At 37.0% G+C, this 7,939-nt stretch overlaps 2 long non-coding RNA genes across 6 annotated transcripts; both read left to right on the top strand.

Moving 5' to 3' along the window:
- The first annotated feature begins 4,196 nt into the window (after positions 1-4,196).
- LOC113274946 lies at positions 4,197-5,562 on the top strand. 4 transcript variants are annotated; one of them, XR_003323339.1, is made up of 3 exons: positions 4,197-4,430; positions 4,657-5,314; positions 5,464-5,562. It is a non-coding gene; the product is annotated as an uncharacterized LOC113274946 (long non-coding RNA). The 4 variants fall into 4 exon arrangements; XR_003323338.1 differs by having other exon boundaries at positions 4,197-4,846; positions 5,197-5,314; XR_003323340.1 differs by having other exon boundaries at positions 4,197-4,846; positions 4,950-5,314.
- Positions 5,563-5,682: 120 nt separating this feature from the next.
- LOC113274947 lies at positions 5,683-7,776 on the top strand. 2 transcript variants are annotated; one of them, XR_003323342.1, is made up of 3 exons: positions 5,683-5,817; positions 6,229-7,230; positions 7,367-7,776. It is a non-coding gene; the product is annotated as an uncharacterized LOC113274947 (long non-coding RNA). The 2 variants fall into 2 exon arrangements; XR_003323343.1 differs by lacking the exon at positions 5,683-5,817 and adding an exon at positions 5,835-5,846.
- Positions 7,777-7,939: the final 163 nt, after the last annotated feature.

Here is a 7,939-nt window from a genome sequence, read left to right as displayed (position 1 = left end):
TTTTTTTTTCATGGTATCTCAATCACTTTAATTCACCCTAGCATTGGTAACAACTTGAATCGTGAGCCCCACCAAATCACTTAGAAACATATTTAAAAAGAAAAATAAAAACAGAAGTGAAAAGGACTCAACGAGATATGGCGAAACTACCATGCTATTTCTAACACCTGAGCTTTGTGCTTTTATCAATAGACTCTTTAGATGTTTCCATCTAATCAAATTGGTTCCTCAAATCCTACAACCAAAATGCTTCCATCCACCTAGATTGGTTAGTGCCATCCTTAATAGGCATAAATTTCTGGGCTCTGGAGTTTATTTATTGCAACTAAAAAGTTTCTCCCATACCCCCAAACTTAAACCTAACATTGTCCTCAATGTTCTAAAGATAAAATTAAAAGCATGAACAAGGAGAAATTGTTACCATTTGAAGCAAAAGAGATAAGGAAAGATATTACCGTGTTGCATGAGATTGGGTTACCTCCCAAGAAGTGCTAAGTTTAACGTCTTCAGCCAGACATAAGAAAGGATTAATCACCTCGTATCATAAAGTAATAGCCGAAATATCTTTGGGTCATCAAAACCAAATAGAACCATCACAAGTAAAAGGAATCTGCAACATGCCAAGAAAATTAACAAATAAAGCGCACCCTTGTCTAGTTTCCTTTTTAAGACAACTAAATCTAGCTGTGGTTCAGGTTCAGGCTCTATGAAAGGGTCTAGATAAAATATTTTCATGCGCTGGAATTCCTCAAAGCTAAGGTTTGGTTCAGGTATTAGAGTCTGGAAAAACTCAAGTAACAACTTAGAAGCACATAATAATAACCTGAATAATTGTGGATCCTTAAATTCAATCAGTTTTGACTCACACAGCTGACCACAATGAGAGTGGTGGTCTTCCTTAAACAAATGTGTCGACCCTAATCTCCTAAAGTAATTAGGTTTAGTCTCAAAACTTAATAATTGACACATATGAAACTTATACGTTCCCAAAACTAGTCGAAAAATGTTTGGTGGAAAAACAAAGTCAATCTGGATATCATAGCCTGGGTAAACCACATCAACCAGAGGATGAGTTTCTAACAACTGAACTTCCTTATGGACATCACTAGGTTCAGGAAAACGTGTATGAAGATAATCTTGTAAAATGGTTGAGGCACATATGTCAAGTCCCAAGTGAGGGACCTTTCTAATAGTTAAAGCACATGGAGAATGATAATCACCCCCAAACTTAGAGTTTTCAGTGTTTCTAGAAAGACTAGTCACAACTTCCCTAATTTCAAGGTCATAAGATTCCTGAAAATGGTCAATTGATTTTTCTAAGTCAGGTTCATCCTCACTCATCTCAACGAGTTCACTTTCTTTGTCTAAGACTAATGTTTCTAAATCGCTAGACTCTAAAACAATATTCTCAGAAGAAACTCGTTCCTCTAAACCATTATTAGCTTGGTAATCAAAAGGAAATACTACATCGTCTAAAACGGAAGTATCTCTAGTCAAATCCTCATCCTTTTGAATAGGTGAATAATTATTAAAATTATTTGGATTTGAACTAGAAACATTATCATTATTAAGCTCAATTGGAGTAACAAATTCCTGATCACTATGCCTACTTATTTCAAATTCTTCATCAACACTATCCTCATCATAATCATCATTATAATAACATGAAAATGGTTGAACCTCATCTAAACAAGTAGTGTTACCAATTTTATCCTCGTCATCTTGATTATGTGAATAACTATCTTCATTTTCAAAGGTACTATTGGAAACATTGTATTGGAAATTAAGAGCAGTTATGTTCTGGGCCTCTAACAAAATATTTTGAGTCGACTCACATGACTTCCTGATTGAATCTAAGAAAGAAAGTTCACTCGTCGCATTACTTTCGTCCATAACTAAGTTATTCATTTCTGCTAACTTACGTGTCGACTCAGCTAACTTACGTGTTGACTCTAGTAGAGAGGAATTTTGCTCGTATGACCGGTTGGCGTGTGGATAGTAATTGGGCTCACCATGGTATGGACCATAACCTTCAAAAGGCTGATGTTCCCAACCATTATTCACACTATGGTCAAAGTAGTAACGTCCATTTTGAAACTCAGTCTGATATTCGTTGTATTGTCTATTGTAATACCAGTTCGACATTCTATTGCAGGGGTGTGAGTTGTCACAAAAAATAAAACCCACTGACAGGGGATTCGTGGGTGGATAGAGTCTTACCTCCCGTACCAGACGGGCGATGAACCGTTGAAGTCGACTCAGGACACCGACTCCGATGTCAGTGTACGAACCCGAGGGGCCGAGACAGTATCGTAACTGTCTTCCTTCCCTGCAAACAGTTGATATTTAATTTTGACCCTTCCTTAGGGTTTAAAAATAATTTCCAAGAATGTCAAAAAAGTCCAAAAATAAAAATGTCCAAAAAGGAAAAGAAAAATTACAAAAATAACACCCTATTTACAGTTTCTAAAAATAAAACAAAATAACTATATACAAAATCTTCTTCTTCACTCCTTTCGGATTCCTCTTTTCTTTCCTTCTTTGGCGATGCTTTCCTTTTATAACACTTTTTCTTCCCTTGTAGTGTCGCCCCAAATCTGAAAAGAATCGAAAAATACCAAAACGCGTAAAAAAGAACAAAAAATAATAAAAATAAAAAGAAACCTAAAACAAATCTAAATACAAGTCCCCGGCAGCGGCGCCAAAAATTGATGTGTTGTAAAAGTGGTAAGTAGAGTATCGTTCAAACTCGGACTTGTAAGATTCGATTTCAGACTTAATAAAATATATACAATAAAGTTTTCACAGTATCGAGAGGTACTGAGACTCAGGATTCCACCAAATTCCATTCATGTGATTCAAATAATAATTCTAGACATTTATAGCTCAAAAGATAACACTTATAGACTCTTATTCTTTGCCAAGATAGATTTTATAAAGCATTAGATGTAAATCACAAGCATTACGCATCAAAAGTACTTAGACTAAGCATGCGACATCAAACAAAATCACAACTAATCAACTAAAAATCATAATTCAATTCAAATCAATGCAAAAAGTCATATAAATAATTAATAGAATTACCACAGTGATGAAAAAAGACTTCCTCCATCATCCCAGTGTTGGGGTTTAGCTCCTCGTATTAATCATGGTCTCAAAATATGTATTTAAAGCTCAAAAGATGATTAAAAGATTGAAAAGTAGTAACACAGACTGTTTAAAACGTTATACTGGCGTTACAAAGAAGCTGTTACAATGGACTGACTGTTACAGAGGGTTTGAATGTAACACAGTTGCGAATTTGAGACACTGTTTTTATTTGCAACGTTGTTCTTCCACCAGCAGCAGCAGCAGCGGACTCCCTGCAACTCGATCTCTAGAGCTCTGTGGTGTTCTAAAGCTCTCTGAAACTCGTCCAACTTCTCCCCAAACTCCCGATCCTATCATGGGACTCGTAGCAACTCCTTATATACACAAAAACCTAACCGAATCCGAGTATATCTCGGATTATTCTTTTCTGCCAAGTTACGGATAATGGATTTTTCCTGTTTTCTCGCGGTTTATTTTGTGTCCTGATGTGTTTAGAACTCTTCTATGATGTCCAAGGAATCATCCTAGCCATTGGTACACTTCTAATACCTCACGTAATCTCTTCCTCCAATCAACAGAACCCGTGAACCCCTATTTTTCTTGTTTTGATTAAAACTCGATTTCCAGCCAATTTGGGTACAAACCAATGATCATACTAGGCCTGTTTGGGTCCAAGGAAGATACCCACCAAGTTTCAGCGATTGAATCGCCCTAGAACTCGATCAAATCTTCTCCCAAAATTCAACAGATGTGATGAACACTCCCGCCAATTTCAAAATTCAAAAGGTGAAGGTGACCTCCCCCTTATCCAGTTTCGGTGTCCCTTTAGCACATGCCCGAAATGGGTTACCCTTTATCCATAGTGAGAGTCCGAACAACACTTTCCCCTTGGGTGCGTTTATTAATTTTTCTGGGATGTTTTCAACACTTTTCTCAGGGTTCCTCCGGGGTATTTCTGGGATGTCACTGGTACGTCTGCTACGGAGGTTCAAATGCCACGTTTTGAGCCAATTTCGCCGCAAAAGTTTATTCTCCAAAAACACCTACAAAGAGATAAAATACCAAAATAAATAGAAGAATGAGAACTACCAATATATAGAATCGAGACAAATTAGACACAAAAATGTGTCTATCACCTCTTCCTCTAGCACCTCCTCCTCCTTCTCTCAGACCGTCGTACCCAATTTCCGATCCTCCATTAACGCCAGATCCGCCTCCTCTTCGTCCTCCTTACTCACCAGCGCCACTTACACCTTCACCAACTACAATACAATCAAATCTCACTTCTAAACCACCTCCACCATCACCACTGCCAATTTTACGACCTTCAATTAGTTCTGGTATGATTAATTTTGGTTGATTTTTAATTTATACTGATTTTGTTCGATTGGTATTTAATCTCTCAATGAAAATCTTAATTTGATCAGATCCAATTTGTTTTTGAAAAATTTAGTGATTTTTCTTTTTAGTTCTCAGAGACTGTTATCCCATCGATTGGATGGAATTTTGCTCCTAACAAATGATTTAGATCTTCTTACCATTAAATCGAATTGAAATTTCTGAAAGGATACAAAAGGGAAGGGTATCTCTTTGAAGGATAAATTTAGGGGGAACTCATTTGGAATGTGGCAGAAATGATTCGTAAAAATTGGGAATTGGGTTTTATTATCGCAAACATAATCTGGGATCAGAAGATTATGAAGATAAAGCACAAAACTGCAAGAGTAAAAGGGTGGAATTCAAGACGTTCAAGATGGTAAGAAGCTTACTTTCTTTAAAAAATTGAATTCCTTGACATTTATTTTCCTTAAACTTGGTTAATTATAGATCTTTATGTTTGGACCAATTATGTTTGATAGATTTTGCTAAAGCATTGGAATCGTTATTATGTAAATTTTGGAACTTTATGATTATGACCGACATGAAAATTTTACATTTGAGGTATAATTTTCTTAGTTAGTTAACAAAATGTTAAAGTTGCGGCACTTCTTTTTTGTTAATAGATAACAAAATGTTGATTCGTTTTTTTCTTCTTAGGTTAAGTTTATCATGTTTGTGCACATGATTTGGTTTGTTTTCTGTCTGTTTTTTGTGTTTCTTGATTAGTACCAACGATGGTTCTGAATATACTATGAGTTAAAAGAAGTGGAGGAAACTTAGAATTGAGGTACCACTTACTGGGTAACAACGAAAAAGGGAAAGCACAAAACAACGTTCTTACCAGGTAAGTTGATCCTGCTCACCAATTAAACTTTCACAAATGAGTTGAATTTAGTGCAGCTTCTGTCTCTTTAATGAGACTAAAGTATATAACATTGTTGTATGCTGCTATTGTTGTATTTCTTAGGCGTTAACTAATATACTTTTATTCAGGATATTTTGCTGGCCGTACGGCAACTCTTTTAGTGGCTCTTGTTTTGGTTATAAATTCGAGAAAGCTTGTAATAAGGAAGGAAACATGTTTGCACTTTATAGGCAAGTGAAGACCTTTTCTCCCTTTCTTCTCCAATTATTCACTCTAGCTTGTATCGTTGTTTACTGTATAAGCTCCTTTATTGAATTCCTCATCCAGTTTTGTGAAATGCCTAATGCAGTTAGGTCTCCAAGTTCGTTAACAACGTGGTGGTGGGTGGTATTAGCGCTTTTGTATGGCTGCACTGTGGGTGCTTTGATTGCGTCCAGCTAATACTGGGTATCATGCAAGCACTACGCATAATCGCATTACAGGTACAAAATTATACACTATCGCATTACAGGTACAAAATTATATACACTATATAGCTAATTAGGAGATATGCTTCAAAAGAAAAGGAAAAAAAAAAAGCTAATTATATAGTTCATGAATTTAATAGGAATAGAAATCCAGGCCAATATATAGTTCATGAACTTCGATTACATTGAATCATTTAATTGTCATCTTGACTTTTATAATCTTTTCTAGATACACAACAACTCCACATATGTTCACTGGAGATACTGAAAATGAATTTGCAGGAAACCAGTTTTGCTATCATCTGTTTTTTTCTTCGTTTTGTTGAAACCAATATTGGTTTCATCTAATTTTTGATAATTTTTTTTAATTTATCTCAATGAAACCAATCTTGTTTGGTCATATGATATTTTTTTCTGTTGAAACAGGTGGTGATCGGCGGCGGTGGGGCTGGTGGTGGTCTACGACGGCGGAGCTGGTAATCCGTGGCGGAGGTGGTAATCTTAATTTTACTCTTGAGTGAGAATGTTATCAGCTTGGGATAGAAATATATACACCATCACAATAGATTTTAGAAAACATTTTGAGCCCAGAAAGTGTAGGAAAAGGAAAATTAAAACGCTCAATAGGAAATTTATGATGAAACCAATTTCAATTTCATCTAAATTTGGTGAAACCGATTTCGGTTTCATCTAACTTTTCCTTAATTTTTTTGAAATTTTTAGGTGAAACCAATGTTGTTGGTGATAAATAGTATTCTATTGAAACAAGCATTTATTTCATCTACGTTTGATCAATATTTTTTGAGGTTTTATTGACGAAACTAAACTTTTCTAAGTGATTTTTTTTGTTGAAACAGTTTTGGTTTCATCTGATTTGCTTTTTATTTTCTATGAAACCAGTTTTGGTTTCATCAATATTTCATTAATGATATAGAGATAGATTGTTTTCTGATGAAACCAAACAGTTTTTTGATGAAACTAGTTTTGGTTTCATCAAAATTTTAGTTACGCAGGTGATGGTATTGGCAGTTGTGGTGCTACTAGGGGTGGTAATGGCGGTGATGTTGTTAACATCGGTGGAGGTTGGCGTTGGTGGTGGCTAGTGGTGGTTGGATTTGTTCGAAGCGGAGACGGTGGTGGTTTTATGAATATTTGGTGGTGGTGGTGGGTGGTGGATGACGTTACCATAAGTTGTTGGTTGGTGGTGGAGGTGGTATGTGAGCTGGTCGACGGCATTGGCGGTGGTCTGCGATAATGGTGGTCGGCATCGGTGATGGTAGAGTCAATTCCTAACTTAAGCATAAGTATGAGAAGAAGGTGTGGGAGGAGGAAGCAGAGAAAAAATGTGGGGTTACCTTAATGCTTTGGAATTGCCTTACAAAAAAGAAGAAGATTATAGAGTCAATTCCCACCTTCTGGTCAACTGCGGTTGGTGTAATCTATCCTTCACCCATTATTCATTTTCTGTCTAAGATTTGGCTTCTTGGTCACAGATTACATGTTGATTGAAGTGCCTTACTGACATGTATATGCCTGTTTGGCTTGTCAATTTTATCATTTGCAGTTTCTGGGTTTACCTTCGCTTCAAAAACTCTCGACTGAAGAAGACAAAAAGGTTTGACTCTGATATGTGAACTGAAATCTATAACTTTATATGCTTATGTTTCATGATATTCCCTTTGATACATGTGATCATTTCCCTTGATTTATATATGTCGAGGGATTAGTTGTTGAAACCTGACATTCTAATCTGTGAATGTTTGACACTAACATTATGGTTTCATCTTATTTTTATGATGAAAGCAAAATCGGTTTCATCGTATTAATGATGAAATCGAAATCGGTTTCATCTAATTTTTGGTTGGTGGTGCTGGTTTTGGTCGGTAGTGGTCAACGGCGTTGGTGATCGGCGGTGGTCGATAGTGGTAGTGTTAGCTGGTGGCGTGTGGATGTCGCGGTGGAGGTGGTGGCGGATGGTGGTGGTGCTGCTGCTGGTGCGGTGGTGGTGGCGGTGGACGGCGGCGGTGGCGATGGTGGTGGTGACGGCGGTGGTGGTGTGCCGGCGGTGGTGGTGGGAGGTGGTGGACAGCGATGGTGGTAGTCGGAGGTGGCGGTGGAGGTGCAGTGGTGGTAGTCG

Source organism: Papaver somniferum, chromosome 4, assembly GCF_003573695.1.
Source record: "Papaver somniferum cultivar HN1 chromosome 4, ASM357369v1, whole genome shotgun sequence".
In the NCBI taxonomy this organism is placed as follows: Eukaryota; Viridiplantae; Streptophyta; class Magnoliopsida; order Ranunculales; family Papaveraceae; genus Papaver; species Papaver somniferum.
This window is presented reverse-complemented; position numbering and strand designations above follow the sequence as displayed.